Source organism: Lynx rufus, unplaced genomic scaffold (assembly GCF_022079265.1).
Source record: "Lynx rufus isolate CCGP_SWC_20201006 ecotype Redwood Valley unplaced genomic scaffold, mLynRuf1.p SCAF_2, whole genome shotgun sequence".
Taxonomy (NCBI): domain Eukaryota; kingdom Metazoa; phylum Chordata; class Mammalia; order Carnivora; family Felidae; genus Lynx; species Lynx rufus.
The window spans coordinates 96175408-96189216 of record NW_025814834.1 but is presented as its reverse complement, the minus strand read 5'-3'; the positions used below and the strand labels follow the sequence as shown (position 1 = coordinate 96189216).

At 44.6% G+C, this 13809-nt stretch overlaps 1 protein-coding gene across 3 annotated transcripts in view; it reads left to right on the top strand.

The window, feature by feature from the left end:
• The window catches only part of MGAT5 (alpha-1,6-mannosylglycoprotein 6-beta-N-acetylglucosaminyltransferase), a 341458-nt gene that overhangs the window by 70135 nt on the left and 257514 nt on the right, over positions 1-13809 (top strand). Inside the window, exon 1 of one of the 3 annotated variants that reach the window (XM_047084130.1) lies at positions 119-258. The exons of the other annotated variants lie outside the window; for them this stretch is intronic. The gene's annotated coding sequence lies outside the window, so the exon portion shown is untranslated. Of the gene's footprint in view, positions 1-118; positions 259-13809 lie in introns of those variants that run through there. 3 annotated transcript variants of the gene reach the window in all.

The following is a 13809-nucleotide window of genomic DNA, read 5'->3' as shown; positions in this document are numbered from 1 at the left end:
GTCTGTGTGAGTTGCCCAGGCTCTTTAGGTCCAGCAGTATTTTATTAGTGGCTGTGGCTGTGGCGGTCAAGTGTCCATTTTACTTCCATGGTCTTTGATCTCCCCAGAACACAGTTGCCATTGGTGGTGTGCTGAATGGAGACTGTCAACCTCCAGGACTTTGGAATATTCCTGTCCACATTTGGGATTTGTTCAGGTTCCCAAACCAGCGGTTCATTCCTCACCTGCCCAAGAAGGTACTTGGTTCTCAATTAGCAGGTATTGTATTTCATTCGAATTCGTTTTTGAACTTGACTTAGAAAAAATTTTCAAGTATGAATTTCCTTTTTTGGAGAATGATTTATCTTTTCAAACGTTATGAAAGAGTCTTTTGATTTCATTCTGGGCCTTGTGTGTAACAGTTGTTACTTTTTAATTCACTTAAGTTAGAGTATAATTTTCTAGGAGCTACCCTAGAAATTAGAGGGAAGAAAGATCCAAACGTTTTAATCATGGAGTCAGAAATGTCCCGTAATACCCTGTTTTTATCTCCAGTATTGGCCATAGCATGTGGTTTTGTAATTCATGTAGGCTCTTTTCCCCTTCACTTACTGTGAGCTCCTTGTGGAATGCATTTGCTTTGGTCTCCTTGATCTTTGAATTCTTAGTACCTGCTGCATTAAGTGAATCCCATTGCAAGGTTGCTCTTTTAAATGTCTGTAATCTTTATTGCTGGGATGTGTGTGTGCACCTGCCTGTGTTTTGGAAAGATCTTCATAATGGGCTCTGTGATCACCTTTACCAGAATTGGTTTTGTTTGTGAAGATGGTATTGTGGGAGCCTATTAATCAGTGCTGTGTCGGAGAAGATCCCGGGTTAGATCTGTGAGCACCTGGGGTTGGGGGGTGTGGTCTAGGCTTTGCTGTGTTTACCACTGGTGTGTGTTCTCCAGCAAGTCACTTAATATACCTGGGCATCTAAAACAAGTGATCTTGAAAGTTAAGATCCACCTTTAAATGCTATGATTTTAAGAATAAGGAAGATCTGTTTTACTTTTGGGAATTCCAGGGTAAAAGGTTAAGATGATCCTCGCAGAATAAAAAATAACTTTATTCCAGTTTATCATTTGAGGTAGCTCCTCTTAGGCCTCTGTTTAGTACCCTCAACATGGTATTTTTTAATAGTTGAATTTTCTCAGTGGCTGTATTGTTCTCTAACCTTTGTTGGAAATTTGTTTAGTCCCTCTGCCAAGCCATATGCAAATAACAGAAGTGGAAAATTTCTGAGCCTAGACTTGGTCCAGACAGACTTCCCTGTGCTTGGGAATTAGGACCTATGACCTATCCTTAATGTCTGAAATAATAGTTTCTTTTCTTTTCTTTGAAAAGATTTTAGGCTGTTGCTCAGGTACTAGCATGGGATGTATGTAAGATTTTTGTTTCCCAGATCTTAGTGTTAAAAAAATGGATATATCTAAGAAAGCTTCTTAAAACAGTGTTTAATGTATATATAAGTGTTTTCTTTTTGATTCAATGTAGGATTTATTTTCAAAGCAAAATGATAACAAAATGACAGCTCAGATTTCGTAGTGTTCTAGCAAATTGTTTTTCTGTTAGATGTAAAATTGCTTTTCCATTAAGTGCAGCTTCTAATAAATAATAGTTGATGCTCATAAGTCTCATGGATCTTTAGCTCCATGTTTATCCTTAAAGGCTGTGTTTTCTAAACAGACTAAGGTGTAATAGTTTCTGGGGGATACTTGTATTTATTGGATTTGCAAGATTTCCTTAAGTCATAGGCTGTGCCTTTGAATTTTCAAAATTCCTCTCCAGATAACACAGTTAATTCAACAGTTTCATTCATTAGTTGACTGAACATTGATGGTGTTCCTGCTCTCCCAGGTACTGGCATGTAGTGGTGGAGGTCGGGGGGTGTGGTCAAGGATATAAGGATGAATAAGTAGTTCCTACCATCGAGAACCTAGCAGACTCAAGGGTTAACAGGAAAATACCCCACAGTATACTTCAGTACATTTTTTAAAAGTCCTCTAAGCCCTTAGGAGTTGGGACATATTTACATTTTAACTTGGCTGTGATGTTGAGGAATTTTCTAGGTCAGGAAGGGCCTTCTAGGCAGAGGGAACAGCATTAGCATTGGCAAAGCCATGCTAGACTTGTTCCAGAAATTGTGAATAATTTACATGGTAATTATTGGAAGAAAATTCACTTCAAAAGGTAGATGGAGGCATTCATTGGCCAAAAGAGGAAAGCTTGTATTTTCAGGTGGGTCTAACACTTAAAATTTGAGATTTTGGATTTTAGAGAGGTTTTGAGGTCTCCTGATTAACTTGCTATCCTTTGGAGTCAAGGACGATAGTGTCCGCCATATTGTTAGGTGAAGGAGGAAGAAGTGAGTATGGAGGGACCGTTTCTTGATATCAGTTATTCTTACCATATTCCCTGTAGAAACGAAAGCCCTTTTATAGGATTCTTGTGTAGCTGCTTTAACAGAAACCCAAGACAGCAGTGACTTATACAAGATACAGTTACACTAAAGTCACCTAGGGTGGCATTCTGGTGTTCTGCTGAAGTCTCCGGCCCAGGCTTCTTCTATCAGGTTGCTGTCCTGTCTCCAGTACTGCTCTTTGTATGGCCCAGGATAAGGGAGGAGAAAGGATGGGTAGACAGGAGAAGGGGGGGAATATGACCCAGAAGTTGCACATATTTCCTTTACCCCTATTACACTGGGCAGAATTTGATCTTGTTGCCACCCACTGCAGGAGATACTTGTGCTCTGCTCACTTTGTGATTCTATAGAAGAAGAATTTGGGGGAATGGTAGCTGTCTAACACAGCTCTTTTTGAACCTTGTTATCCATAGCCGAATCTGTTGGTAACTAGAAATAAAAGGTTCTTTAAACCTTGAGTAACCAAGAAGGGTAGCCATAGCCTAGTTTCTTGGAGTTCCTTGTATTAAAGAACGAAATAGATTTTATTATCTCTCCCTCTTCAGACTCACTGAGTCTATTAGCCATCGTCAGGCAACCCTCCATGAGCTTCACCATCCTGGGCCATGCAAATGCAGTGCTGGGCATGCATATTTCTTGCTCTCAACGTCTGAAGATTTCCAGCTTTCTGATGCAGCATTCTGCAGACCTGTCAAGCAACTGGTAGCAGTGTCCAGGAAGTTTACTGGAGGATGTCTTTTGCTCTTGAGTCCAACTGGACGTGAGGCATGGCTGTCTTGGGCCATCTGGACTCCCTCCAAGGTGGCTGAGATCTTTGGGGGCATTTGGGTGGAAAGCAGCCTGTGAACCTGAGTTCTGTTAGTGTGGGTGGACACAGTCAACCCACTCTTGGCATACTTCTTAAAGCAGCTGCTCACAAACCTGTCTCATGATCAAATCACCTGGAGGAGGGGCGGGTTAAATTTGTGGCTTCCTGTCATCCACCATAGCCAACCAATTAAGCAGGTTCTCAGGGGTGTAAAGGAATCAGTAACATCCTCTGCCATGTGGGTTTGGTGGTGGGCCAGATTTGCCGGCCACCGCTTTGTTGTAACCTTTCTCTTACTACTTGAAACTCTTAGTAACTGTATATATCACATTTTCCCTCCCACTGAAGAGTGTATATTACAGCTCAACTTGTGTTAGGCACTGGGCTGTTTCTGACCCTCAGTAAGTATGAAAGAGACAAAAGTTGATTTTCTGAATGAATGGTATTTGCGTGTAGCTCCCTGGTTCCCTTGAAATGTATTCTCATGGCATACTAAGTTGTCTTAAAACATTTTGGTTAACAGAAGGTAGAAATTAGCACACCAGGAAATGTTGCATGTGTATCATTTCAGAGAAATTAAATACTTATCATATCTTCCAAAATTGGTGATAGCTCTGAAAGTAAACATTAAATTCCATTCTGGAGTTTTTCTGCGAAGCCAGTGTTTCTTAGGGAAATCTTTGCCACATCATTTGACTACATTCTTCGAGTACTGAATTCCCTTCCTTTCTGAACGGTGTGTTTGTGCCTCCCTTCCGTCACTGCTCACAGGAGGGCAGTATGTTTTCTGGTTTGCTCCGAGGACTCTGACGCTTGTGTATCCTGTAAGACAGAATCTCCTAGGATGGGGCTGGGGAGTCTTGCTGCCAGTCAGGCAAAGTGGTAAAAGCTTTGGGACCAGCTGTTGATTGAAAGCCACTTTCTTTTTTGTGCCACCTGTGGACCGTCAGGCTGTTCTCTTCTGGAAGCTGGCTTTTCAGGGCTGGTTGCTGGCTGCAGCTGTATTTCATGTGCTTGCTCCATTTTTTTTTTTCTAAAAGCAGTAGCCAGTACCTCGTTCTTCCATTCGCTCTGTGGGGATGGAGCATTAAATCTCTGTTTAGAAAAACATAATGATTTTTACCCTGTTCTGCATGCTGGTCCAACAACTCACAAATCACATTGTGTGATTTTTTTTTTTTTTTTGTAACTGATCATTCAAATACTCATCCTGTGGTTTTGTTCCTCTCCCCAGTCAGGATTTTCTTTTGAGGGCTGACCTGGATTCCTTTGCCTTCCCCCACCCCCCCTCGTTATTAGAACCTTTAACTTTGGGGAAGGTTACCCAGAAATCCTTCCCTTGGGAAATGTCTCTGCATAATGGTTAGTATCCATTGTTGCTCATCAATGTTGGTGATTGAGGGAAACAGGTATTAATTGGGTACCGACTGGGTCTCTGTATGTGGAGGTAGAGCTTATGGCAGTATTGAACATGGTCCTTGATCGCAAAGGACTTCAGTGGCCTGACAAAAATAGCGCCCCATACACAAGGTCTTAAAGTCATTGACAGAAAGTATGTTGTGGAATACTTGAGGATTTATTTTCTGTCTCAGGTCCATGCCTTTGAGATTAAGAATTGGTTACGTAGTCCTGTGCAGACAGCAGTGTCTTTTTTTTGGACAGTCAGGACTATTTTACCTGGCCCTCCTGCTCCACAATAAGGGCTGAGGAAGTCACAAGTTTGGGGAAGTATTCCAGAAATATGTGGATGACTGACCTTGGTAAGGGCATTACTAATAGTCAGGCTTGAAGGGTGTTAACAGTTTTTGTGCCAAGGGAGTGGAGCCTTTGGCCTGAATGCTCCAGACAGGGCTGCTTGGAAGTCCTTTGATGTCATCGTCCTTTGTGAGTTCTTCTGGAAACTTCTCTGATACCTGAAGTGATGCTGCCTTGGCAGGGAGGGGCACAATTGTTCTTCTGGACCATGGCAGGTGTTGGCAGTTACTCTGGTCTCTCTTTTTTTCCCACTATTTAGATGCTCTGTCCTTCACCTTCACACTCTGTGCTTCTGTCCTTAAATGTAATTTGGTTCAGGTCAAGTGTCCTTCAAGATGTCACCTCTGATAGCTATTAGCTCTTCTCCATTCATTCACTCACTCACTTAAGGAATAGTTGATCATACTGTGCACGAGGCCCTGTTCTCAACACCAAGGATGCCGTGGTGAACAAAACAGATGAGTTCTCTGTTCTCATGGAGCTTATATTCTGGTATGCAAAGTAAACAGGGTAGTTTCAGATAAATATCCACCTGTGAAGGAAAGGGAAAGTTAAAGAGGAATAGGCATTTCATACAATGGTCAGGGAAAACCTGATCCCCAACACTGGAATTACGAGTCCAAGAGGAGTCAGCGTGGAAGGGACTTGCCGTCAGAGGAGAAAACATGCACAGAGACCTTGTGAGGTGGGAGCGAAGTGCTGCTTTGTGTCGGGGGTAAGAGAGTAGGATGGAGTGAGGTTGGTGAGGTAGCAGAAGGCCAGATCTCCACAGTCTGCCTGTGGCCAGAGGAAGGAGTTTTGAATTTCCCTCAGGGGCAGTGGGAAGTCCACGGAACAAAGAGGACAGCCTTAGGGAAGCCGTGTACGTGGCCTCACGTCTCCGTCAGTGCCAGTGTTCTTGGTTAGCTGCTTGTGTGTGGACATTGGAGACCCACGGGTCGGTTACAAATTCTGTTTCCTTCCTGGAAGTGACATGGCCTGCCATCATCACTGCCTTAATAGATTGATCCCACACAATCAAGGCCTTGATCTGCCACAGCAGAAGCTGTACTTTGTGATCATCTTGACTAGTAGAGGTGCTGTGGAAGGAAAGTTTGGGCCACTCTGCCTGCCTGCCTATCCCCATGTTGCTGTGCTCCTTCTTAACTCCCACTGGTGTGGTGACAGGAAAGGGAAGGTGAATCAAGGATGTCTAGGGCCAGTCACTGTTCCCCACATTCCCAGGGCTGTGGCTCTCTTTGTGTGTTCTCCTCTTCCTTTTCCTTCCGCATTTGGGGCTCTGCCTAGTTTTCATCTCCTCCTCTATGTTGCCTATAAAATATTATCAGGGCTCATAAAGACTGAAAGGGCTGTATAGCATAATAAAACACACGTCCATGGACTTTCAAGTTACAACACTGCCTGGGTTTTATATAATCTACTTTGGATTTTGAATACAGATGGAAAGAAAAATGGATTTACCCTTCAATTTGTGTGTGTGTGGGGGTGCTTATTTACCTGTGGTATTTATTTGTTCAACTGCCTTTATTAAAGGCCCTATTTGTGTTTGCTCTTAGTCTTGGTGCCGTTTCCTAAATGGGTATGGGCATGGCCTGATGCAGGTTGACCTGTGAACCAACTGGTGGAATCAAGTGTTAAGTGATAGTATAAAGGTGGGGTCTGTGGGAGCACCAAAGAGGTGCTCTTTGGTCTGATGTCTTTGAACTGGTAGAATTGGGAGGTGGGATGTTAGAATCCTCTCTTAGGCTTTGGCCATAGTAAGTAAATTGTTTTTGCCCTGCCCTTTGTATTAACGAGCTTCTTTGCTTTCATATTTTCTCTCTGGGAACCAGTGAGTAGGAGAAAAAGATGGGATGATGGGGAGGGTTGGAGGAGAGTACGCAGCCACATGCCCCTTCAAAGCCCCAGGAGGCCCCTCGGAAAAGAAGCCACTGTCTTCTGCCACACCCAGTCAACCTATGACAGCTCAGAGTCAGGGTGGAACAGTTTTTATGATTTGTCTTCGGATCCTTTTCTCTTTTTGCCTTCAGGGTGACCTGTGCCTGTCAGATCCCCGGAGGCGTGTGTTATTGTCGAGTGAGGTAACAGCTGCACAATGCTAATGAGAAAACTGAATGGTGGTTTGAGGTGGCCTTGGTGGCCGCCAGGCGCCAGCATCTTTATCTGCTTGACACATGGCTCAGGAGTCCACGTTCCCCATGCCAAGTGCCTGCTGCTTTTTCTTTTTTTATTGTTATTAATATGAGAACAGCAACTACCCATCCCTCCAGAAGCTGCTGATTAACACTCAGGCTTAAACTGCTCCAGGCTAATATGTAGTTTGCTGTTTGTAATACAAGCTGTCAGCATTGGGTATGGTTGTTAAACTATTTTCCTTTCTATGATTATTAATATAATAGTTGAGTGATACTAATGAACACATGCAAATAGTTTTATAACATTATTATTATTATTATTACTGAACAGCCTTGAACCCACCTAATCTAAGACCTTGGACTTGCCAGTAACCCACATCTGTGTGTTCCTGTTCTCTCCCAACCCCTGCCTTCTGCCCCAGCAACTGCTGATGAGAATTTGAAGTTGATTGTGCTCTTGCCCAGCCTGTCCACCCTGTGGCTGGCCCAGGGTCTGGACCCTGATAGGAGTGCAGCTGTGGGTGTCCGCCTCTTGCTGCCAGCCTGTACGGCCGGCTCACTTTTTCTTTCTTTTTTGGTGAGTCGGTAGGTGGGGAGTGTCTTGGGACTTCCCCTGATAGTGAAATTAACAACAGCATCTCAAAGAATAGATTTGAGCCACGAACTTTTTTTTTTTTTTCACTTAAAAAAATTTGTTTAAGTTTATTTTGAGAGAGCATGAGCAGGGGAAGAGCAGAGAGGGAAGGGGAGAGAGAGAATCCCAAGCGGGCTCTGCACTATCAGTGTGGAGCCTAATGTGGAGCTTGAACCTATGAACCATGAGATCATGGACCCCAGAACCCCCCCAGAGTCAGACGCTCACCTGACTGAGCCACCCAGGTGTCCTGAGCCAGGACCTTTTAAAATCCTTAATCCTGTAAGGCCCATTGTTTGCTTTTACAACAGTTACTTTGTAATGCTCTCTGTGCCATCCCAAATGCAGGTGATAAATAATATAACCTACTAGCATGCACAGTTAAAAACACCAGTGCAAGTTCCTGACTAATATAAAAGAGAAATGAAAGTAATGTGTAATCATATAGGTAGTTCTTTATCTAAATGCTTGCCCCTCCCGTCCCCTGCTACACTGAGAAGACGAAAGGAGGTAGTCAGATCCCGGTACTTACTGGTAAAATCACCTATAAATGTAACAACTCTGAATATGGGGTCAATTTGGTGACTCATATTCCAGAAGTGTCATTGCCATCAGTGATGCAATTTTATTTTAATGGTTAATAGCTTGGGGTAAACTTCAGAACAAATAAAGTATATTCTTGGCTCACTGTACATGATAGTTGCATTCTGGGAAAATTGAGATTATGTTAAAACTGTGCAAAAAAGTAGTTTGTCCCCATACATGCACCTGTCTAGTAGGTCCTAATTTCCACAGCAGGTCAGAATCCCTGGCACTGCTTCTCATTATAATGCAGATGCCTGGGCTCTACCCCTGGTGATTGTGCAGCAATGGGCTGGGACTCTGGAATCCGCATTTTTAGGGAGCATCCTAAGTCATTCCTGTGTAGTTACTGGGTCCAGGGACACGATTTGACACACTATGTGAAACCGTCAGTCTTGACTCACCTTGAGTGCTCTCTGAGAGATGTTCTAGGGAAAGGGGCTACTGAGGGCTTAATATTTGTTAGGAACAGTTGTCTTCCGGGGTGCCTGGGTGGCTTAGTCGTTTAAGTGTCCGACTTGGGCTCAGGTCTGATCTCACCATTCTTGAGTTCAAGCCCTGTGTTGGGCTCTGTGCTGACAGCTCAGAGCCTGGAGCCTGCTTCAGATTCTGTGTCTCCCTTTCTTTCTGACCCTCCCCACTCGCACTCTGTGTCTCTCTCTCAAAAATAAATAAACGTTAAAAAAAAAAAAAAGAACAGTTGTCTTCCAAGTAAGCCTTGGGTCAGTCATAGGAGGAATGATCACAATTTTGGTGATTCCTGTAAAGTACATTTCTAGCTCCATGATTCTTGCATTTAAAAAATCCATTTCTTCTTTTTTTTAAATGTTTGTTCATTTTTTGAGGGGGGGAGGGGCAGAGAGGGATGCATAGAATCTGAAGCAGGCTCCAGGCTCTGAGCTGTTAGCACAGAACCCGACGTGGGGCTTGAACTCATGAACGGTGAGATCATGACCTGAGCCAAAGTCACATGCTTAACCAACTGAGCCCCCCAGGTGCCCCTATAGTCTGATTTTAGAAGAACGAAAGCATTTTCGTGGGCCTGTGAAAGTGTCATGGGCCCTAGGTACTGTGCATGCTAAGCTCTGCGGGTGACCGGGCCTTGTACCTTTCTGAACATTGATTTCTGCACCTGAAGAAATGAGATAGTAGTTACTTGGCTGGTATGTTGTAAGCATTAGATAGTATTTGAGCACAACCTCCAACATAGCTACTACCTGGCACAAATGGGAGGGTTGTACAAGGGCCAAGAGGAAGCATTGTATGTAAGAACGAGCTTTTGTACAGGCACTTATAAAAGGATCAAACTTGTCCTTTCACTGCTTAATTTTTCTTACTTAATCATGTTTGCATGGAGATCCTTTTCCTTATCTTCCTTCTCATTCACGCCAATATTCATTGCATGTATCCTCGTGATTCCCACCATCTGTTAGGTTTGACACCCCTCCCACCCCTTTGAGAGGATCCTGCGGTCACGTACAAATCTTTTAAGGGAGAGTGAACCAAAATGCATTTGCTCTTACTACTGGTGGGAGTGTTTTTCATCCCGGTACTAGAAATTCTAATTTCCGCCTGAACGCACTTGTGCTGTACCGTGTCTCCTCCTTCCCAGGCCGCTGACGTGAGCTCTTGGGAAGGTGAATTGAGAGACTCGAAAGAAAACTTGAGTGTTTGCAAGTGGTGTGGTGCCCTGGGGTTGAGAACCTGGGCAAGCCAGAACTCTGTGAAGGAACAGAAACAATACAAAATGGAACATTAGGGAGCCAGCTGGCTGTTGGAAAGGAGAGAACAGGGCACATGTGGGGCAGAGAAGCCAAAAGAGGGAGTCAGGATGAAGGGCATGACCCCAGGATGGAGAGCTTGGTGCCTTCTTGTAGTAGCCCAGGAAATCATTCTTCCTTAAAACCAAAGACACGGACTAAAACAGTACCTTTTAAGCTAATCTGATAGTGCCCTTGGGTCGTAAGTCCACTCAGCAGCTCATGAGCAAGTATTTATGGAGCTCTCGACAGGTGCCAGGCGCTGGGGATACTGTGGCACAAAGGGATCTGCCCTCAATGAGTGTGTATTGTACTGGAAGGAAATGACACCCTGCATCAGTAAACTAAGACCATTTCAGGTATCCCTGTGTGTTCTGAAAGTGGCAGAGTAGGGCAGTATGAAAGCATGTGACTGAGGGGTTGCTCTCACTAGGCTAGAGTGAAACACATTTGAGACCAGGCTTTAGGGAGGGAAGAGGACAGTAGTGCCTAGATCTGGAGGAAGGGTATCCATGGCAGAAGGGGCAGCAAGTTCAAAGGGCCTGAATCGGGAACAAGCCTCAGCATGTTCCAGGAGATGACAGGTGGCCAGTGCATGTGCCTGCTGGTAAACAGGGAAAGGAAGGAGAGATTGAGGGCTAGTCCGTGGCCAGACCACATACATCGTGGCCCAGTGTGGACTCTGAGTGTATCTGGAAGCCCCTGGATAGTTCACACTTGGGAGTGACCTCTGATTTATACTTGAGAATGGTGACCACCTGCTGTGTGCAGAGTGAAGGCTGGTGGGTGGGACCTGTTGCTGTGACCTGGGTGGGTGGTGAGGTAGCTGGGATTGGGATTGAGGGGGTGCAGATGGTAGAAAACAATCAGATCTGGGGGAAATATCGGAGGCAAGCTGAAGGAATTACTGATGGAGTAAATATGAAAGGTGGGATGGAATGAGGAGGATGTGAGGGAGGATGGGGTTTTGTTTGAGCAGTGGGTACCATTTATTGAGCTGACGTGTGCCTCCGCATGAAATCAGCAGATCTGTTTGGGGCCGGCTGTGTTGAAGATGTTCCTAAATGTTCCAGTGGAGCTGATGAGCAGGCACTTGGATATTTGGCTCTGGTGCTCACCCATGTGAGGGGTCCAGGCTGGATAGATGAATTTGATGTCATGGGACAGGGTGCACACACTAGAGGAGAGAATAGAGCAGAGGTCTGAGGACAGAACCTGGGGGTGTCCCAACGTGATGAGTTCTGGGAAAGAAGTCAGCCAGGGAACTGCTGTAGTGTCCTGAGAGGGCAGATGAGTGAAAAGGAGCAGTTCTAAAAATAGAAATAACTACAGATGACAAAAAACCAGCAGTATAATGTGCCCTGAGAAAGATTAGTGATTAATAGGTGCTTAAAGCGAGGATGTTCTAGCCCTGGAATGCTCAAGAGCTACCTGAAGAGGCTCTTCCTAATTGAGGAATATGATCCTGTAGAGTGTTACATTGTCTTATATTTGTGGTAGGGATTATTGGCTTTCTGAGCAAAGCCCTTTGACATTTGTGGATGGGAGTATATTCATTATTATTAACAGGAATTCCCTGAAACGAATGTCAGTTCTTTTTTTCCCCTAAGCTTTGCTGTCTGAATTACCATAAAGTTTATTTAAGGAGCTTGTGATTGGTGAGAGGAAAGAGGGAAGGGTGATTTCTGAAGCTTCTAATGGCCATTTCCTGCCAAATCTTGGCATTCTTTCACAGCGGATGGGGAAGAGGGATGTCATCTGTAGATACAAAGGGCCCCCAGGGTGCTGCTGGGAATAGTAGGGACGGGCTAACTCCCTCAACTCACCCGGGCCCTCTCTTGATCTGTAGCATATTTGGGAGAAAGGGGGGGTGTACTAGTTTCCTATTGCTGCTGTAAGAAATTACCACGCTTAACGGCTTAAAACAACACAAATTTATTTTAAGGTTGTAGATGTCACAGGTCTGAAGTGGGTCTGTAATAGGCTGAACAATGCCTTCCAAAGATGTTAGGCTCCAACTCCTGGACCCTGTAAGGGTTCACTAGATGGAAAGAGGCTTTGCAGATATGAGTAAATGAAGCATCTTGAGATGGAGAGAGTATCCTGGATTATAGAGATGGACCCTGAATGGCATCACAACAGAGCAGCAGAGAGAGGAGGGCTGTAGAGACACAGAACAGGAGAAGTGTGGTCATGGAGGCAGAGATTACAATGACGGAATCACAAGCCAAGGAATGCTAGCAGCCATCAGAAGCTGGGAGAGCAGCGAATGTAATGTCCCCACAGGCCTCTGGTGGGAGCATGACCCTTCTGACACTTCATTTCAACCCACTAAAATAGATTTGGGACTTCTGAATTCTAGAACTGAGAAAGAAAAATTTCTGTTGTATTAAGCCACTAAGTTTGTGGTAATGTGTTAACGGCAGCAGTGGGGAAACTAATACAGAGTCGCACCGTGATCTTTTCTGGAGGCTCTAGCAGAGAAAGTTACCTAACCTTTTCAAGCTTGCACGGGCTGCCCCCTTCTTTACCCCGTGACCCCCTTTCATCTTCAAAGCCAGTCTTTCTTGACACTTTTTATTGATTGATGCTGAAATCTGGGTCAAACATTTGTTGACACTTTTTATTATTATTATATGTATTTATTTTTTAAATGTTCATTTATTTTTGAGAGAGAGACAGAGTGTGAGCAGGGGAGGAACAGAGATAGAGGGGGAAACAGAATCCAAAGCAGGCTCCAGGCTCTGAGCTGTCAGCCCAGACCCCGACAGGGGGCTCAAACTCATGAGCCTCGAGATCATGACCTGAGCCGAAGTCAGAGGCTTAACCGACTGAGCCACCAGGTGCCCCTTGTTGACACTTTTTAGACATTGACTCTTGTGCTTCTTTCATCCACATGTCCCTTACAATTACATGGGACCCACCTGGATAATCCACTATAATCTTCTTAAGGTCATGTGCTTAGCAGCCTTCATTCCGTGTGCACTTGTAATTCTTCTTTGCCATGGAAGACCCTCCATTCACAGGTTCTGGAGTAAGGACAGGGACGTTTTGAGGGGTCATTATTTGACTTACCACAGGGTGGCAGGTATTCAACACTGGTATGTCAGGTGAAGAACTAGATCTTTCTGAGAAATCTAACTCACTCATCTGTGGTTACACGGCATGTTTTCTCCTCCTCCACCTGAGGCTGACACACTTTCACGTTTTGGCCTTCCAGATCAAGCTTTCTTAAGGCACAGGGCAAACCCCATGATGATCCTAACAGGACAAAAAAAAAAGATAGTTGCCTTCTGGAGACTCTAATCATTTGCTCCTGCCAAGCTCAAAAGTGATTTTAAGAGCCTAGCAATGAATGAGCTTGGAAGGCCCTGCCTTGCACAAGTGTCACTGAGATGAGACACCAGGCTGAAATGATAGGTCTTGTTTGTGCTTTGCTTGGTACCGTCCCCTGCTGCTACCAAGCCGACCCCAGGAGGTCAGTGCCTGCAGGCTTGGCGGAATGGCTTTCCACAGCTCAGGGAAGCTGCCAGGAGAGGGATCCACTTTTACTCTATTGGCTTGTTACTTTGTGGTCAAAACTCAGTAAAGGTTCATGAATCTTAGCTGGACAGCAGCCACACCTTGTTTGAAGGTGAAAAGACCTTGTGTTCTATTTTTCAAAGATTTCCTATTTGTCACACTGTCTCC